The following is a 21667-nucleotide window of genomic DNA, read 5'->3' as shown; positions in this document are numbered from 1 at the left end:
AATGCACTTAGTCAGGAATTCTCCCTGAACAAACTACAAAATTTTGTTGGTTGAATTCGAGTTCATCCTCTCTACACAGGGTGAGTGAAAATGTTGCACACAAATTAATATAACTGTTACAGGAGTCGAAATACGACAACTTTGGAAAAGAAACTTATGGTCTTGGAAGTAATCCTGCCCCAGTGAAAGCTCTGAAATGTCAGGATCAACAAGGACAATCGGCGGCCGGTGCGACCGAGCGGTTCTAGGTGCTTCAGTCTGGAACCGCGCGACCGCCACGGTCGCAGGTTCGAATCCTCCCTCGAGCATGGATGTGTGTGATGTCCTTAGGTTAGTTAGGTTTAAGTAGTTCCAAATTCTAGGGGACTGATTACCTCAGATGGGAAGTCCCATAGAGCTCAGAGCCTTTTGAACAAGGACAATCACCGGACACGCGCGAAAAAAATGTACCATTTGCTCAACAGTGTTGTACATTATAGAACGGACTGAAGATGGCGGCCACCACATGCAGTACAGTCATAAAATCATCATAGAAAATTCTGGCGCATTCTATCAAGTACACTAGGATCGCACGAACCTCATCAAACGCTGCAAATATCCCGGTGACAAGAGTTTTTCTCTTCGGAAATTTGGTGTCGTACACAAAATCATTCAGGGGAGCGAGGTGACCATGCAATTGGACCTCTACTTCCGATCCAATAACGCCTGGTATTTGCAGCATTGGGTATGTCACGTACATGCACAGAAAAGTGTGCAGGTGTTCCGTCTACTTGCGTCCACATCCGACGACACATATTTTGTGGTACAACCTCTAAAAGTTTCAGAACTTTCGGCGCATGTGCATTGATTTTCACTGTCGCTACGGACATTTCAGAGTCTCCACTGACTTGGGATTACTTCCAAGACCATAAGTTCCTGTTCCAAAGCTGGTGTATTCAGACTCCTGTCAGTTCGTTCAATTTATGCGCAGCCAGCACTCACGGGATTTCGTGGAATACTGCTTACAAACTGTTAACTGCAGGACAAGTAAAATGAGGATGCTTACAACTGCACAACGTGAACACTTTAGCTCCACGCGCCAGCCGCAGGCGATGATTCGAAGAGAACGGTGAACAGAAGCTGCCGCCAGACGTGACCGCTGAATGAACTCCTCAGTCGGTGTATGAAGACAGGCGGCGTCTGCGCCGTGTACTGCCTGGGCGAATGTTCGCTCCAGCAGTGTAAGCCGTTCTGCCATCGGCTGAAGCGTTACTCAAAAAGATAACTGCCTCCGCGATAACGTTCTATCTCCGCATTCGTTCCCCGAAAGACTCCGTACGGGCCAGTGTGTACGCAAAGTACCATAATCATTTTATCTCCATCTCCTCTGGTGTTTTTTTTCTTTTAACATCGCAAATTGAGGCGTCGCAGCTAGGGCGCGATCGCCAATTTGTCTATTAAAACTTTCTTGTATGAATGTACGTGGGCTCCAGTGTAAGCAGTCAGAATCTTTTACGATTTGCAACGGGCGAGTTCTGTCCTGCAGACGTGCGTCATGACCATATGGCGTGACTGCAGCGTGTGAAAGTAGCGGAGAGGCGCTTACAGAGTAGTTACATTCTCTGGAACTATAGCCTGAGGAACTTCATATTAGGTACATAACCTTCTGTTTTGTAAAGGAACAATCTGTCAAAATCTGAAGTCAATAACTGTCATAATTTGGAAGTTACAAAAAAAGAACAGTAAAAAACGTAATTATCCGACACTTAATATATATATATATATATATATATATCCGCAACTCGTGGTCGTGCGGTAGCGTTCTCGCTTCCCGCGCCCGGGATCGATTCCCGGCGGGGTTAGGGATTTTCTCTGCCTCGTGGTGACTGGGTGTTGTGTGATGTCCTTAGGTTAGTTAGGTTTAAGTAGTTCTAAGTTCTAGGGGACTGATGACCATAGATGTTAAGTCCCATAGTGCTCAGAGCCATTTGAACCGTTTTTGAGTTCACCAACTGTGACTATTTGAAGATATGATAACACCTTCAGTGTTTAGATTCAAATTTGGAAAGTTCTCATTTTAGAAAACCTTTCGTAATTTTTCTGTAGTAATAGCTTAAAAAAATTTCAAGTAGATATTTATATTTTGTGTTAGGGTGAGTGTGAAAGAGAGTACTTGTGTGGGTGTATGTGGGAAATAACCAATATTAAATTTTCAGTTATTAATTCTCGATAGGAACTTGCAAGTGTTCCAGCTTTGCATCGTGGGAACGAATCCACTGATGGTTCCCCTGCTAGTGGCTGACGGATGTCCAAGCATGTTTGAATATGTAAGAGACAGCCAGAACGTGCGCGACTATATAGTTAAATTCCAGACGTACAGTACAGTTTAAAGTTTTTCATTTTCTTTGTTTAACAAGAGAGTTTTGAGTTGCTTATTTTAATGACGTCAATGAGCTGAGAGCAGTGGTTGGTTCTTGCTAGATTTTGGCGCGAGCCGCGCCCTGAAAGTCAGTTCTGATTGGCCGTAATTCTGTACAGTCAATAAGAAGTGAGCTGGTTTGCCACCTAACACATGATAAGAGGTGCTTGTAGAGGAGAGAGAAGGAGGAGGTGGTAGACTAGCTTTTGAAGGAGCCGGTCATGCTGAAAGTGTCCGAACGCATTATGTGTGAAATGAAGTGATATTGTGACTTCGGCGTTTCGGTACAGTGATAAAGGTAGCTGGCGTTTACCATTAACTATTTGTGAAATTTTAAGAGTCGAGAGATATTTTGTTATGGGGAAAATCGCGTGTGTAAACTTTGAACTAAAAGCTAACGGTTCTAGGCGCTTCAGTCTGGAACCGCGCGACCGCTACGGTCGCAGGTTCGAATCCTGCCTCGGGCATGGATGTGTGTGATGTCCTTAGGTTTAAGTAGTTCTAAGTTCTAGGGGACCGATGACCTCAGATGTTAAGTCCCATAGTGCTCAGAGCCATTTTTTTGTACTAAGTAAATTTTTTTTACTGAGTATTTATGGCGAGCAAAAACTTTATTTAAAGACAACCACTGAATGCCGAGTGCAAAAGTAAATAGCGTTTTTTGACTGTGTTACTCTCGTAAATGATTTCGGAAAGTTCTGGCTGTTTGAGTGTGACGAGGACTGTGAACAGGAACTTTAATGATTTGAACACATGTGGGCTGATGATCTTACTTAATACCAATAAAAAAATCCTAATGCTAGTTTAAAACGAACTTTGAATTTAGAAATTTGAACAGCAACCCATTTCCGATTTATTCTTTAGAGTTCACGAAACTATTTTCAGCTTTTTGTACTTACAGCGGCCTCCGACGTGTAGTTATGAAATCTTAGTTTCTTCAACACTGCTCTTCTGAGATCTCTTCAGTAGCTGCAGTCAGGAGTTACGTGTGCAGATCTGCAGCAGTATCGAAGTAGGTGGACAATTTATGTTGCAGAACCGCCGTCGGTGTGCGAAAAAGCACGTTACGTCGCAAAATGATGCACGAAAGAAATATTGTCAGTAGCGCTCTGTACACGCCCTGATTTCTCTAATCTTACTCCCATTATTGCAATGCATATTATAAGATGAAGGAATTATGTGTCTTGTTTCTTACAGGAAGGTGTGCTTTCCGCGATGGACGACGCTTTTGGTAGCTCCAGTAACTGAATCGATGAGTCGGAAAAGAGGTCATGTCCATATTTTTTTCAAACTTCTTTTACCGGAAGTAACTGATCTTTATATCTGTAGACATCGTTTGGTAAAACAAGCGGTCATGTGCCATCAACGGAAGTGCTCTTTACAAGAGTGTTGAGGTAGAGAAGGCCCATGCCCATATAAGCAAAAGTATAGTGTACCTGTTCCAATTAAAAAGAAGAAACCAGGCGATGCAAAGAAAATTCTGCAATACGAATGCTTTGCTGTATTTTGTTTATGGTTGTATTTTGGGTACATTATGAATAAACTGTATGCTCACAACACGCTCTCTTATTGCTATAATCAATATGAAAAACATAAACCGGCCGCGGTGGTCTAGCGGTTCTCGGCGCGCAGTCCGGAACCGCGCGACTGCTACGGTCGCAGGTTCGAATCCTGCCTCGGGCATGGATGTGTGTGATGTCCTTAAGTTAGTTAGGTTTAAGTAGTTCTAAGTTCTAGGGGACTGATGACCACAGTAGTTAAGTCCCATAGAGCTCAGAGCCAATAACATAAACTTGCATAACACAATCCTTTCGCTGCAGACAAACGCTAGTTGCTTCATCAACACTGTCATCACCACTGCATTCAAGCTCGATTACAGACCACAGTTGATGGCTAAAATATGTTGTAACGGCGTATGTTATTTCACCCTGGGGCCAATTGCCACACCATACTTAAACCCATTGTGTAGTTCAAATGGTTCAAATGGCTCTGAGCACTATGGGACTCAACTACTTAGGTCATAAGTCCCCTAGAACTTAGAACTACTTAAACCTAACTAACCTAAGGACATCACACACACCCATGCTCGAGGCAGGATTCGAACCTGCGATCGTAGCAGTCCTGCGGTTCCGGACTGCAGCGCCAGAACCGCTAGACCACCGCGGCCGGCCCCATTGTGTAGTAAAATACATTTTTGTGTCTACTGAAAAATTTGATTTCTGAGTCGTTGATTGGTTGGTTAGTTTCATGTTCCGTTGATCATTCGTACGATTAATCCTAATGATGCGAATGCGTCATTTTCATTTCTGTGTAGATATGAATAGATGCTGACCCTTTAGAAATTTTGATTTCGCATGTGAAGTAGCATTTCTTACTCACTACATTTAACCTATTAACAAATATAAATTCTTCTATGGAATATAAGGTGCTGTCAAGCAGAAACTTCCCAGTTTGTTTCCAGATTTAATTTTGTTGTCTGATAGACATTTTATATAATTTCGATGAATGATTAAAGAAGGTTCGTTGGCTGCATTGTGCACATTTTCCCGGTTAAAACCAGCCTTAATGTGTAATGAATATCATTTTGTAATTATGTACATCATTGATATTTTTGAACTTTAGTGGTTTTATTTACGACAAACTTGATGAGGGAATAAACATATTGCGAAGCAATAGTGATAATGCCCAACTCCTTAAACAGAAATCTACAAGCAGCTCGTGGGTGTGTACTACATATTATTCTTACAGCACGGTTTTGAGCAATGAGAACTTCCTTTCTTAAACCCGGGTTACACGGAACATTATCCCACAGATGATTACTCTATGAAAATATGCAAAATATATTAAATGACATACATGCGTCTCCCAAAGAGTTTTAGTGATTCGAAGGGCTAATCCGGCTGAGTTGAGTTGTTTTAGGAGCTCACGAAAGTGTTTTTTCAGTTTAAATTGTAATCATTATTGACTGATCAAAGAAACCCGTGATGAAGCACATATTTTCCTTTGAATCTTCTCCATCTCTTCCGTTAATACGGCTTGGTATAGGTCCCTGATCGGCGAAGAGTGATCAATAATTTGTCGTGCTGGGGTTTTATAAACAATCTCCATCGCTGATGAGTTAAACTTTGTTAACATATTTCAAACAAATCTGTCTTGCCCTTGCCTTGCAAACTGTTTGATTTGGACCGTCAACATACAAAGTTCCGAGACTGATATACCTGACTTATGAGCGACATCAGCACAGTAACTATGGTCGCGGCTTGAACTGGCAACTGTGAACAACAGGCGTGCATTCGACCAGTCATGTGTGAGCAGGCACTGTTAAGCAGTCGACGTGCGGTCATAATGTCTCATCACTGTTGTCACAAATCGCCATGGAGCAGTATCTGTAAATCATGTGTTCAAGACATTCTCCACAATAAATGTAATTCCATCCTATGTCCGGAGTGCGGGACTTCGGCTGGTCGATTTCCAATAGGCCGGTCGCTGTGGCCGAGCGGTTCTAGACGCTTCAGTCCCGAACCCCGCTGCTGCTACGGTCGCAGGTTCGAATCCTGCCTCGGGCATGGATGTGTGTGATATCCTTAGGTTAGTTAGGTTTAAGTAGTTCTAAGTTCTAGGGGACTGATGACCTCAGATGTTAAGTCCCACAGTGCTTACAAGGGAACCTCCCCATCGCACCCCTTTCAGATTTAGTTATAAGTTGGCACAGTGGATAGGCCTTGAAAAACTGAACACAGACCAATCGAGAAAACAAGAAGAAGTTGTGTGGAACTATGAAAAAAATAGCAAAATATACAAACTTAGTAGTCCATGTGCAAGATAGCCAACATCAAGGAGAATATGAGCGCAGGAGCGCCGTGGTCGCGTGGCTAGCGTGAGCAGCTGCGGAACGAGAGGTCCTTGGTTCAAGTCTTCCCTCGAGTAAAAAGTTTAATTTTTTATTTTCAGTTTATGTGACAAACTCTTATGTTTTCATCTTTTTTTTGGGAGTGATTACCACATCCACAAGAAAACCTAAATCGGGCAAGGTAGAAGAATCTTTTTACCCATTCGCCAAGTGTACAAGTTAGGTGGGTCGACAACATATTCCTGTCATGTGACGCACATGCCGTCACCAGTGTCGTATAGAATATATCAGACGTGTTTTTCTGTGGAGGAATCGGTTGACCTATGACATTGCGATCAAATGTTTTCGGTTCCCATTGGAGAGGCACGTCCTTTCGTCTACTAATCGCACGGTTTTGCGGTGTGGTCGCAAAACACAGACACTAAACTTATTACAGTGAACAGAGACGTCAATGAACGAACGGACAGATCATAACTTTGCGAAAATAAACTTTTCACTCGAAGGAAGACTTGAACCAAGGACCTCTCGTTCCACAGCTGCTCACGCTAACCACGGGACCACGGCGCTCCTGACCTCACACTGTCTTTGATGTTGGCTATCTTGCACATGGTCTACTCAGTTTGTATATTTTACTTATTTTTACATAGCTCCACACAGCTTCTTCCTGTTTTCTCGATTGGTCTGTGTTCAGTTTTTCAAGGCCTATCCACTGTGCCAACTTATAACTAAATCTGAGGGGGGTGCGATAGGGAGGTTCCCTTGTTAGAGCCATTTGAACTACTTTGATTTCCAATAGTAAAACACCAACAGCCGTTATTTTGGTTTTATTTGTTAGGCAACCAGTTTCGGCATTAGATTATGCCATCTTCAGGCCTGCATATATCGAGTAACCCTCGTGTTAGAAAGCAACTGCAGTTGCAGACAACTGTCCAAGGTAAGCACATGCCCGTGGGGAAAAAATCTTCATGATACCAGTTGTCAGCACTGCACTGGTTTCTAACACGAGGGTTACTTGATACATGGCAGGCCTCAAGATGGCACAATGTAATGCCGAAACTGGTTGCCTAACAAATAAAACCAAAACAACGGCTACATGATTACTCTGCTATTGACAATTAAGTGCCTGGCAGAGGGTTCAATGAACCACCTTCAAGCTGTCTCTCTACCGTTCCACTCTCAAACGGCGCGCGGGAAAAATGAGCACTTACATTTTTCTGTCAGAGCCCTGATTTCTCTTATTTTACCGTGATGATTATTTCCCCCTGTGTAGGTGGGTGCCAACAGAACGTTTTCGCAAACGGAGGAGAAAACTGGTGATTAAAATTTCATGAGATCCCGTCGCAACAAAAAACGCCTTTGTTTTAATGACTGCTACTCCAATTCACGTATCATGTCTGTGGCACTATCTCCCCTATTTCGCGATAACACAAAACGAGTCACCCTTCTTTGAACTTTTTCAATATCATCCGTCAGTCCCACCTGATACAGATTCCACACCACACAGCAATACTCCAGAACAAGGCGGACAAATGTAGTGTAAACAGTCTCTTTAGTAGATCTGTTGCACCTTCTAAGTGTTCTGCCAATGAATCGCAGTCTTTGGTTTGTTCTTCCCACAACATTATCTACGTGATCGTTCCAATTTATGGTGTTTGTAATTGTAGTTCCTAAGTATTTAGTTGAATTTACAGCCTTCAGATTTGTGTTACTTATCGCGTAATCGAAATTTAGCGGATGTCTTTTAGTACTCATGTGAATAATTCACACTTTTCTTTATTCAGGGTCAATTGCCACTTTTCGCACCACACAGATATCTTATCTAAATTATTTTGCAATTCATTTTGGTCATCTGATGACTTTACAAGACGGTAAATGACAGCATCATCTGCAAATAATCTGAGAGGGCTACTCAAATTGTCTCCTATGTCGTTAATATAGATCAGGAACAAGTAGCGCTCCCGCCAGTTAGCCCCACTGCTAGGACCATTCACAAAGTCCCGCAGAGGTTCTGACAGTACCTAGAGCTGTCCTCGCTCACATAACATTTATCTGTGATGCCTGTTGTGCCCGACTTAGCAGACAGAACAGACACCACATGTTGTTATTGTTGTCTTCAGTCCGAAGACTGGTTTGATGCAGTTCTCCATGCTACTCTAACCTGTGCAAGCCTCTTCATACCTGCGTAATTACTGCAACTTACATCTTTCTGCATCTGCCTATTGTATTCATCTCCTGGTCTCCCTCTATGATTTTTAGCCCCCACGCTTCCCTGCAGTGCTAAATTGGTGATCTCTTGATGTCCCAGAATGTGTCCTACCAGTCGATCTCTTCCTCTAGGCAGATTATGCCACAAAATTCTTTTCTCCCCAGTCCTATTCAGTACCTCATTAGTTAAATCATTTACCCATCTAATCTTCAGCATTCTTTTTTACAACCACATTTGAAAAGCCTCTATTCTTTTCTTGTGTAAAATGTTTATCGTCCATGTTTCATTTCCATACATGGCTGCACTTCATACAAATACTTTCCGAAAAGACGTCCTGAAACTTAAATCTATACTCGATGTAAATAAAACGCTTTTCTTGCCGTTGCTAGTCTACATTTTATATCCTCTCCACTTTGACCATCATCAGTTATTTTCCTGCGCAAACGGCAAAACTTATCTACTACTTTAAGTCTCTCATTTCCTACTCTAATTTCGTCGGCATCACCTGATTTAATTCGACTACATCCCATTATGCTCGTTTTGCTTTTGCTGATGTCCATCTTAAATCCTCCTTGCAAGTCACTGTCCATTCCGTTCGACTGCTCTTGCGAGTCCTTTTCTGTCTCTCACAAAATTACAATGTCTTCTCCCTGGACTTAAATTCCCACTCCAAATTTTTCTTTTGACATCACATATCAACATAGAAATGTGACTGTTTCTCCCCTCTTTTATCAGGTGATGAGTAGAATAATTTCTCAGCATTTTCTTATCACGCAGTAATTTCGTAATTGATGATGCATAGTTTTTCCCTTAACTCTCCTCTTCGGTGCGCCCCGTTCTAATTAAACCTTTCTTTCTAGCTGCATTTTTCTTGTATCGACTTAAGCTGCACGCCTTGCCTCATTACGAACCCGATTACATTTAGGATCACCTGCTTGATAAAGTGTATAGAACTGAAGGCAGCTGGACAGAAAACGGAGCGCAGCATGTCAGTCGGGCACATTTTCGTCACAGACATACCTCGCGACACAGGAGATCAAAAGTTGTGTAATAAACCAACTGCAACAGGCCGTATAAATCATATGACCACAGCCATTTGCGAAATTCAGAGGCCAGAACAGATGAACCGAGAAGAGACGACCGATTTAACATGAACAGTCAGTAAAGAGGTTTGAATTTCCTTAAGGACCTATATGTACTGGACACTGAAATAATGAACTACACGCAATCTCAAAGTCTAAAGTAATATGACAGGCAGATTTATTTATTTATTTATTTATTCTTCACAATTACAGCCTGTTATCTCAAAAACTAAAATAGGCCATAACAACCACATTTCTTTGGATAATAATAGATTTATATACTAACTATTTCTGATACTTAATTTTGTTTTTAATAGTAAAACTACTTCTACCACTACGAAACTACAATAAAACCCTTAACCAGTTACCCTAATACTAGTACTACTACACTCCTGGAAATGGAAAAAAGAACACATTGACACCGGTGTGTCAGACCCACCATACTTGCTCCGGACACTGCGAGAGGGCTGTACAAGCAATGATCACACGCACGGCACAGCGGACACACCAGGAACCGCGGTGTTGGCCGTCGAATGGCGCTAGCTGCGCAGCATTTGTGCACCGCCGCCGTCAGTGTCAGCCAGTTTGCCGTGGCATACGGAGCTCCATTGCAGTCTTTAACACTGGTAGCATGCCGCGACAGCGTGGACGTGAACCGTATGTGCAGTTGACGGACTTTGAGCGAGGGCGTATAGTGGGCATGCGGGAGGCCGGGTGGACGTACCGCCGAATTGCTCAACACGTGGGGCGTGAGGTCTCCACAGTACATCGATGTTGTCGCCAGTGGTCGGTGGAAGGTGCACGTGCCCGTCGACCTGGGACCGGACCGCAGCGATGCACGGATGCACGCCAAGACCGTAGGATCCTACGCAGTGCCGTAGGGGACCGCACCGCCACTTCCCAGCAAATTAGGGACACTGTTGCTCCTGGGGTATCGGCGAGGACCATTCGCAACCGTCTCCATGAAGCTGGGCTACGGTCCCGCACACCGTTAGGGCGTCTTCCGCTCACGCCCCAACATCGTGCAGACCGCCTCCAGTGGTGTCGCGACAGGCGTGAATGGAGGGACGAATGGAGACGTGTCGTCTTCAGCGATGAGAGTCGCTTCTGCCTTGGTGCCAATGATGGTCGTATGCGTGTTTGGCGCCGTGCAGGTGAGCGCCACAATCAGGACTGCATACGACCAAGGCACACAGGGCCAACACCTGGCATCATGGTGTGGGGAGCGATCTCCTACACTGGCCGTACACTACTGGTGATCGTCGAGGGGACACTGAATAGTGCACGGTACATCCAAACCGTCATCGAACCCATCGTTCTACCATTCCTAGACCGGCAAGGGAACTTGCTGTTCCAACAGGACAATGCACGTCCGCATGTATCCCGTGCCACCCAACGTGCTCTAGAAGGTGTAAGTCAACTACCCTGGCCAGCAAGATCTCCGGATCTGTCCCCCATTGAGCATGTTTGGGACTGGATGAAGCGTCGTCTCACGCGGTCTGCATGTCCAGCACGAACGCTGGTCCAACTGAGGCGCCAGGTGGAAATGGCATGGCAAGCCGTTCCACAGGACTACATCCAGCATCTCTACGATCGTCTCCATGGGAGAATAGCAGCCTGAATTGCTGCGAAAGGTGGACATACACTGTACTAATGCTGACATTGTGCATGCTCTGTTGCCTGTGTCTATGTGCCTGTGGTTCTGTCAGTGTGATCATGTGATGTATCTGACCCCAGGAATGTGTCAATAAAGTTTCCTCTTCCTGGGACAATGAATTCACGGTGTTCTTATTTCAATTTCCAGGAGTGTATAAGCAATACAGAATCTGTTCCGTTTTTTTCATCTATTTTGATGCCTGTACCATGTACATGGTTTTTTCCGCTACAGGATCTGCCCTTATAGCGAGCCGGTCAATAACCATTGTCTGCTGGATTCCTAGGGTACCGAACAACTCGTCAGCAGCGTTTCCATTATAACAAGTAATTACCCCCATCACTGTTACGTCTTAAAGTCCACAAGTCGATGATAACTTGCACCAACGCTATGTAAATTTTTGAGAAGCTGTTTGATTCGGTGATCGCCGACCTCTGTCTTCTTCTCTCCAGCTACAGAGTATGTTGTTTAGCCGGGACTGAAGCATGCTGACGTGTGATTGAATGCCTCGATAATTCTTCCTAGGTATTCCTGGATACGGCGGCTGCAGTATCGTTCATGATGCGCCAGATCAACTCGCTCCTTAAGCGGATCCAACATCGTTGACGCCTGACGGGCATTACCACCACATCTTCGTAGAGCGTTCTGGAGGCCCACACTGCAACAACAGCAGCTATCATTCACCGGTCTTTTGGTTTTATAAAGGTACTTAGTATATGGGCCATGGCCAGTCAGGCTTAAGAAATCTCATTTTTAGTCTCTCCCTGATGTTATGGGGGAAATTTTTATGTTCTCCTGCCTGTGCCTGAAGCATCCTCCCATTCATTGTGCCACAGTTGTAATATGCGATATTTTATTAACTTTTTCGTGTTGGCCTCAGTTCCACGCATTCATCGTACTTCCATCTGATTGATTGTCTCTAACCAGTCTCCCCTTTTCCTAACTTCCAAGTCTAGTGGTATAGTCCTAGAATTACTAACAGAGCGTCAATCAGGGTAGTGAAGTAGGCGCCCGTTAATCTTAGTAGCACTCCTCATTGAAATTTTCTGTCTGAGGCTGGCTTCACTAGCTGCACTCTACGAGCCCAAAAGCCGGCACCATACCCTACGACTGGTGATAATATAGATTTGTTGTATAGGTGAGGCAGACGGACATCTGAAAGACGATTATACGGAGAACTGGGAAGAGCGCAATATATAAAAAGAAGTACAAAAAATCATACTGTTACAGGGGCCAAATATTTGCTCACATTAGAACAAAAATTACAAACTTAGAAGAAAAGAAAGTCCAAATAACAGCGGATGGGCGCACTATTACTTGCGGGAAAGGGAACAAAAATGTAATATATTTACAAATAAGCAGAGGAGAGAAACGAAACACGATAGAGGATTAAATTATGATATGGCCATGAGGGATACGAATTATAAAATGAGTGCTAGCTATACACATGCAAGCAGAAGAAAATTTTAGTAGAGGAAGAATAGTTAAATGAAGAGAGTGAAAAACAAGAAATAAAAAATTTGGTTGCATGTCATTTCACTTCTGAAATGTTAAAGGAGGCAACCTAGTTTTAGTTATAGAATGAACACTGAAGTCAATCAAGAGACAATGTAATGGAAAAGTTACACATTAATTTAGGAAAATGTCTTTAGAAGGGGCAAATGAACTAAAATTATTTGCTTGTAATTGTTACCTTCTCATTATCTATGTGGTGGTTACACCGACCGCATAAGATCCGAGCTGTGTTAAATACCCGATTAGTTCCTTTTTGCACGACGAATCATTTTCTTCAGATTTCTTGTTATACGCAACTAAATCTTCTGTTATTCCCATAGTTATTTAATAAGATCCATTCCTCTTGTTATTAATATCTTTTTTTTATTTTTGATAGATTCGTTCCTATCAGAAAGTGCATTCTGCTTCTGATGTCAACTGTTACTTTTTTTTTACTTGATTTTTTCATACGTTGGTGTACACACCTTTTTTGCTGTAGGGGATCATTGAAAAAGAAACAACTAGGAGTGATTTATTGTTTCCAAATATTCTCCCATGAGCTAACTTTAAAGCCAATGTAGCATCATCATAGGATGTAAGCATTTAAAGAACTTTATGTTATGCACAACACATAAGGTAGTCCTTAAAAGAGAGCCGCCCGTGACTACAGTTAAATTTAGAGAGCATGTACAATGAAATCTTGGATCAGCAGCATTACTTACTTACATCACTTACTATTAGTAGCAGCAGACAGGCTCTTTGACATCGTCACAAAATTTCGATGGACATTTTATGACGTATTTTTATAAATCCTTGGAAACGACGATAAGCTTACAGAGTCTTAAAAGTTATTCCCGCGCCAGATAAACATTTTTAGACGATAAATCAAAACTGGTTGCGGTATTGTTAGAATCACCCTCTCTATTGAATAGACTATTTACGTATATCAACCAAAATGTTTGTAAGAGGTTTATGATAACTAGTTATTTTTAATTAATTTTATAATTACTGGACAATACTGAACTATGATGCTTATTTATACACACGTCATTCAATAATAGAGCAACATCAATCAAATTCCCTTCTCTCTTCATTCGGGACCTCTAAGAACCATGTACCAACTTCATTAATTATCGTTCTTTGTTTGCGTTTCTTTCGGCGTTGTCTCCTCTTTTCACAACTACTTTTCTTCTTTCATAGAACACTTATAAAACTGCTCTGCTGCACCAGCACACTGTCGCAAGATCTCTCGATAAAATCTTAATCCTTCCGTAAAATCTGAGTAAAGAAATCGTAAAGAGTAATAATTAACATCAGAAGTACGTTTTGGAAGAAAACATGCTCTCATTACATGTGTTGCGATACGAAAACCAAAACAAACAGCAGCAAATCTAAAGGTGAAACGATAACTCCGTTTTCAATTGTAATATCGGACAGAAAAATTACGCACTATTACTCCGATTCCACTACAAATAGGCACTGTATACAGAACATATGTTGAAAAACATACACTATTTAAGAAAGAATAGCAATGAGTGAAGACAAAAGACTTGTCAGCCGATCATGTAAAAATCTAGCAAGTTCATGATAAGCACTGTTCTGACTGTCCGAAATCGGACGAATGGGATTGCCAAGCTTATGTATCTTAAATTGCGCTCTTAATGTGGATTCATATTAATAAGTGACTTTTGTGAAATGGCTTAAGCAAGAAATTGACGTTGTTAACAGCTGATCTGATTTCTTTCTGGAGGGAGGGAGTAGGATCGACTTGCAGATCAGAAATACCATTTTCTTCGGAAAAAACATGGTTTTCGAAATATATTCTTTATTATATGCAATTACTAGTGAAGAGCCCTTATCAGCTTTCGTTATAAGAGCATCATTATCTTTAAGTTTCTTATTAACATTTCTAATCAAGGCATTGTCATTACATGAGGCATTAGGGGAAGCAGCCTGACATTTACTAAAAATATTTGTTACATCATAAGCAATCCTAGTTTGCACAGCAGTACCCATTTTTTACAATCTAAACCAGTTTTCAGGTCTACAAGGACATTCTGCACGACCTGCTTGTTAGTCAAATCTGGTTTTACATTATACTTAGGCCCTTTTTCTAACAGACTAGTTTCTGCTTAATATTAGTCTTATTTAAAACTCCGTGATAAAAGACATGGTCACTTTTTTTAAAATTTTTCGGAAGATCTCTCAGGTGGAAAAAGGCAGAAAAGCTTACTGATTATCTTTTCATGCCTGTACATAACACCTTGTTTATAATTCTCTAAATAGTCATTAATTTGTGACCATACAACATGGTTTTCGGTAGACATAAAAAACCTTTACACCAATGTTCCCGTGCAAGAAACCCTTAAGATTGTGGAGGAAAATCTGTGTAGGTTTAAGAAAGATATCTGTGATGAAGAAATTACAGATTTCATGAATTTGATCACCGTTGTAGTTAAGTATAATTACTTTCAGTTCAATGGGCAACTGTTCCAACAAAATGACGGCCTAGCCATGGGGAACCCGCTAGCCGGAATTCTTGCCGATATTTTTATCAATTCGTTAGAGGTGAAATTCTTTACGTTACTTTCAGCTACTGATCTGGGCATTTTGTCCTACTGTAGATACGTTGACGATATATTAGTAGTCTAAAAAGGTCCTCCTAATGGGATCAACCACATTTTCAATCTGTTTAATGATCTTCATGATAATATGAAGTTCACTTGTGAACTAGAAAACGAAAATTGTCAATTAAACTTCCTCGGCCTTACGTTGTCATTAATTGAAAACAGAATTTCCTTCAACATTTTCCGTAAAGAGACTCAAACTGATCAAATCGTTCCAGCTTCTTCTACGCATCCAGCCTCTCACAAAAATGCTTTCTTCTTCTCGGCTATTCACAGAGCACTTTCCATTCCCCACTCGAAAGAAAACTTTAATAATGAGATTAATCTTATTAAAACTGTGGCGGTCAATAATGGTTTCGAAGCTCGGTTGGTAGATGATATCCTCAGAAGGAAGATTGGCAAGAAGGGTACTACACTTGGTTCTTTCATCAGCGTCCCAGAAGAATCAGAGAAAAAATTCTTCTCAATTCCAATGTTAGGTCCAGTGTCATACCAGATTCAAAGGTTGCTTCGGATTAAATACAAATGTAATTACTGCCTTTTCTACAAATAACAACTTGAGAAAAAATGTCATTCATAATTTAAAGTCAACTACTAGCCCTCTGCAGAATTCTGGTGTCTACAAGATTTCGTGTGACACTTGCGGTGCCTATTATATTGATCAAACAGGAGGTGCCTTTTCAATTCGCTGTAAAGAACATTTTCTGAGGGAAAACGGTTCGTGTGCCAGTAATTCTTCTTTTGCAGATCATTTGTTAATCACAGGGCACTCTCCTAAAGGGGTTGAGAAGTTGGAAATTTTGCATATTGAAAAAAAGGCGTAAACTTGATATTTTGGAGGAGCTGGAAATTATCAAGCATTTACTTTGAATGACGGACTTTTTGTCAACGAGGAGGTGTAGTTGCGCGGAAGAAGTTATTTCAATGGTATAAAGCCGCTGCTTGATGAGATCTAACACTTTGATGTACCAACTACTTCTTGCAGATTCAGAGATACCTTTTTTGTCTACATTTTACGGCTCATATACGTAAACTTAAAAAAAAACTTTTTTGGTTTCTATAACGAATCTATTATAGCAAGCAGTAATGTCATGTAATGGATTATTTCGTATATGTCTTTTTTATGCATTTATTCTGGAATTTTTGTACTACAGCCAGTCATTCATTAGTTGTATTTTATATCATGCAGTATCCCGCTATTGTACTTACTTCATGTACACCGTTCAGGTGTTTGTTTATTTCCCTCTCTGCAGTTACGAGAGATGTTTACAAATTAGCTTGTTTTACCAATTAGCCACCAGATGGCGGTATTGTCTTGAAGTTGCCGTGGAGCACAAGTCACATGTTTCAGTTTCGTGTTGACTGTAGCAGAGGACACTTGGCAGCCCCTAGTGGCTCGCACCTCTGTTGCATTTTATTTTAATTCTGACTATCTGACGCTGTCAGGTATGACCGCAGCTTTCGTATTTTTTGGTACGTTATGCTGTAACATTTAGTTTTAATTTTGTCCGAAGAAGGTGTCCCTTGTGACACCGAAACCTAGGTCACAAATTAATTGTGTTCGCGACTGAGGGCTGTGTTTTTCAAAATTTTATATTACACAACATTCGCTAACTGACAGCCACGTAAAAAAAAAAAAAAAAAAAAAAAAAAAAAAAAAAAAAAAAAAAAAAAAAAAAAAGCTTCAATACTAGCTCGTGCAACAACGATTCCGTGGATTACTTTCAAGCAGACTTGCACGGTATACATCTAGAAGGCTATGACATATACTCTTCGATTTTATAGATCATTTGAACTCGATTCTGTATCTTAGAAACAGTAAGAAATCAGCTGCCTTGTTCATGAAGAAGCGGTTCTTGTTTTTCTGCTGACGGAGATGGCAAGGCTATCAGACAGAACCTATCCATTGCGAGTGACGTGGAAAGTGCGGTATGGGATATATATTTCCACATGGTGTCAGCAGATGAACATCTCATGCACCATCTGTGCCACATTAGCTGGTGTAAATATCTACAGGCTCTGAGGGATAACAGCCTCTACATTCACAAGGAGAGGCGTCCAAATTGTGTGCTGGATATTGTGAAGCCCACCTACAGGTTTCTGACCGATCACGAACTTCTAAAAATGTGTGTTAATGGCAAAGTCCACAATCCTAATGTCTCTCTAAATTCACTCATATGGAAACGATGTCCCAAAACCACATTTTCGTCTGCTACAGCTGTCAGAATTGCAACTTATGAGGACGTTCTTGCATTTAACGGTGAGAACGTAGGGAGTGTGAAGGCACTAGAGGGAATGGGCTTTAAGAAAAGTAATTTCGCTCGAGGCATCTTGAGAAAAATAGATTTCAGCCTCTCTCGGTAGCTGAAACGTCCGTCATTTGACGCCCTGATAGATGAAATAAGGCAGAAAACAAGAAAGCAGAAGAGAAGCGTTGAAGGGAAAGAGGACGCTGAGAACAAATCTGGGGCCTTCTGAAGAGGTGTCATAAGAAGAAACATAAGTTGAACATAAAATTTCATTTTAAGAAAATTGTTTTTTTAACGTTTCTGTACCTTTTTCACAGCCTCTATCAAGGCTAGAATTATGAAATTTTGTGCAACTTCTCAACCACTCAATAAAAGTTATCTCAAGAGTAAATTTTGAAATTATGAGTGTAACTGAGATATGAGGCAAAGAGGTCTGAATTTCCCATGAATTTTATATTGTACTTACAGACTTGTAATTTAAAAATAGTTAAAATTCTCCTATTCTATGTCTTCAAAAAAATCCTCATGACAGGAACTTGCTATATGTAGCAAAGAGATCAAACAGAGAAAATTTTATAAAAGTCTCTTGAATACTTCAGAGAAAAAGATACACATATTATTTTTTGGAAATAAAATTTTTAAATTTCATAAAGTTGAATATATATAATACAAGGAACTTAACGGTAAATATGTCAATTTCATTTACAGCATGACACAAAATTTCATTGCCGTATCTTCAAAATTGAGGTTTTGCTGTATGCTTTAAATAGTCTGTGTTTTTAACGAACGCCCCTCCGCCTTAAGTGATTTACGGAAACGCCGGAAACTTAAATCTCTGCCATACGTCCCCGGCAGTGCACGTCGTACAAGAACGCGTAAGGACCCGGAGTTCCCCAACAATTCGTACACGGATGGAGGTGGGTAATAAGTGTTCAAGTATTTAGACAAGTGATAGTACACTAATGAGTACTTATTTTGCTGAATGGTAATATTTGTGACTTTTTATACAGCAAGATGTTAAAACGAATCGATTAAAAAAAAAAAAAAGAAACTACGCACTTCCATCAAAGTGTTGGAAAAGTGAAGTGTGGTGTTATGCCACTTGTTAACTTTCGGACTTCAACATTTATCCGAAAACTGTTCAAGAGCCGGCAGAAGTGGCCGTGCGGTTAAAGGCGCTGCAGTCTGGAACCGCAAGACCGCTACGGTCGCAGGTTCGAATCCTGCCTCGGGCATGGATGTTTGTGATGTCCTTAGGTTAGTTAGGTTTAACTAGTTCTAAGTTCTAGGGGACTAATGACCTCAGCAGTTGAGTCCCATAGTGCTCAGAGCCATTTGAACCATTTGAACTGTTCAAGAAATATGAGACACTGTGGCCGAAATATAGACCTACAGCGCAGTTTCAGCCTGCTTATGCCATGTTAACCTGGCAATGACGGTGAAATTACGATGTACTGGCGGACTTTCTCTGACGGCTATCGGACGAATCGCAGGAGGAAACCGTAAAAGTGAGACAGAGAGAGAGAGAGAGAGAGAGAGAGAGAGAGAGAGAGAGAGAGAACTTCGCAAATTTCCTAATCGTGACGCCTGAACGAAACTGTGCCTCTTATAGTCTAGGTTCTGTCTATCAACAGTCTCGTAAATCCTGAACAAAATGAAAATTTTGAAATGAGAAGCATTAATGAAATTCAATTGTATAGTTTATTTCAGCTAATTAATAATGCACATCCCGACCGTGCCTGAAACTCACACACACTTTCTTTTATTTCTCTTTTAAATATTCATACACGTGAGGGTATAACATTGCTTAATTATTTTCTGAAGTATAGCAATTCTATCAGTCCGATTAATTCAAGATCCCTGTCGTTGCTCGCTTTAACTTAAATGTTTAATATTGTTAATTTGCCAATCCTCAGTTGCTAGTTCTGTTACATTAATGATTTTGAGGCGTGCAGCTGAATAAATGCAATTTATGTTTTGCCGTATGAGTTTCGCTACAACTTAGAGAAGCATCTACGTTTGTGTTCTCTTCTCTGCCGGTGAAGCAGTTATTCTATCTGCAGAACTATGAAGACTTAACTTGCCAGCACAGCACACAACTGTGTACACACACGTTTCCACCATACCATTGTGCTCTTTAGTGAAGAAATGGAGAATGATTAATTACTGACAGTTTAGGTGAGGACCGACATAATGGACAAAAATAGTGCAATTTTAGGACACAAACAGAGAAAAGCAGGAAACTTTTAAGGAAATACATTTGAAAAGCATAAAAGGTAGGTGAATGTCTCAAACATGAAATTAAACAGATTCTGCAGCAAATTAGCTAAAACGTTCGTAGGAAGAAGGCGGTACAAGTTTCTCAGGTTTACCAAAAGAAGTGCAGTAGGAAAACAATGAAAAATTTCCTGAATTTGCCAATTTCATTTAGAAGGCAAAATATGAAACGTCAGGCTAGATCATGTATTTAAATGAAGAACATAAAATTAATATATGAAAGCTTCCTGAATAATACTGTAAGAATTGTGAGTACAGAAAAAATGTCAAAGTAAAACAGCAGTGAGTGAAAATGATTTCTCAAACTTCAGGCGTGCCTGAGTTGGAAAGACTGATTATTATACGCAGGTACGGAATTTTACGAATTCCTTCATACACAGCCCAAAGCTGCCAGTAGTATTTATTAGGGCAATAGGGATAGCGCTGATACTTAAACTACCGGTTGTATGTGATGAAACGTACATACGGAGCAAAGGTAGGGCTCTCGGGATGTCAAATGAGTTGCAACACAGACAAACAGAATAGCACAGCGGTCTTAGTTAGTGTTTAGTAAGAAAAGGAAACAAAAGCTACCACGATGCATAAGAAGTATTGTTGTGCATGGGAATCGTTGCAAAAGTTCTTGCAGGAACATATAAGTACACTACTGGCCATTAAAATTGCTACACCAAGAAGAAATGCAGATGATAAACGGGTATTCATTGGACAATATGTTATACTAGAACTGACATGTGATTACATTTTCACGCAATTTGGGTGCATAGATCCTGAGAAATCAATACCCAGAACAACCACCTCTGGCCGTAATAACGGCCTTGATACGCCTGGGCATTGAGTCAAACAGAGCTTGGATGGCGTGTACAGGTACAGCAGCCCATGCAGCTTCAACACGATACCACAGTTCATCAAGAGTAGTGACTGTCGTATTGTGACGAGTCAGTTGCTCGGCCACCATTGACCAGACGTTTTCAATTGGTGAGATATCTGGAGAATGTGCTGGCCAGGGCAGCAGTCGAACATTTTCTGTATCCAGAAAGGCCCGTACAGGACTTGCAACATGCGGTCGTGCAATATCCTGCTGAAATGTAGGGTTTCGCAGGGATCGAATGAAGGGTAGAGCCACGGGTCGTAACACATCTGGAATGTAACGTCGACTGTTCAAAATACCGTCAATGCGAACAAGAGGTGACCGAGACGTGTAACCAATGGCACCCCATACCATCACGCCGGATGATAGGCCAGTATGGCGATGACGAATACACGCTTCCAATGTGCGTTCACCGCGATGTTGCCAAACAAGGATGCGACCATCATGATGCTGTAAACAGAACCTGGATTCATCCGAAAAAATGTTTTGTCATTCGTGCACCCAGGGTCGTCGTTGAGTACACCATCGCAGGCGCTCCTATCTGTGATGAAGCGACAATGGTAACCGCAGCCATGGTCTCCGAGCTGATAGTCCATGCTGCTGCAAACGTCGTCGAACTGTTCGTGCAGATGATTGTTGTCTTGCAAACGTCCCCATCTGTTGACTCAGAGATCGAGACGTGGCTGCACGATCCGTTACAGCCATGCGGATAAGATGCTTGTCATCTCGACTGCTAGTGATACGAGGCTGTTGGGATCCAGCACGGCGTTCCGTATTACCCTTCTGAACCCACCGATTCCGTATTCTGCTAAACGCGAGCAGCAATGTCGCGATACGATAAAGCGCAACTGCGATAGGCTAAAATCCGACCTTTATCAAAGTCGGAAACGTGATGGTACGCATTTCTCCTCCTTACACGAGGTATCACAACAACGTTTCACCAGGCACGCCGGTTAACAGCT

General features: G+C 41.5%; 1 protein-coding gene across 4 annotated transcripts in view; it reads right to left on the bottom strand.

Moving 5' to 3' along the window:
• Positions 1-21667, bottom strand: part of LOC126474018 (putative mediator of RNA polymerase II transcription subunit 12) — a 951360-nt gene that overhangs the window by 728061 nt on the left and 201632 nt on the right. Inside the window, exon 1 of one of the 4 annotated variants that reach the window (XM_050101419.1) lies at positions 1046-1178. The exons of the other annotated variants lie outside the window; for them this stretch is intronic. The gene's annotated coding sequence lies outside the window, so the exon portion shown is untranslated. Of the gene's footprint in view, positions 1-1045; positions 1179-21667 lie in introns of those variants that run through there. 4 annotated transcript variants of the gene reach the window in all.

The sequence above is a fragment of the Schistocerca serialis genome, chromosome 4 (assembly GCF_023864345.2).
Source record: "Schistocerca serialis cubense isolate TAMUIC-IGC-003099 chromosome 4, iqSchSeri2.2, whole genome shotgun sequence".
NCBI lineage: Eukaryota > Metazoa > Arthropoda > Insecta > Orthoptera > Acrididae > Schistocerca > Schistocerca serialis.
This window is presented reverse-complemented; position numbering and strand designations above follow the sequence as displayed.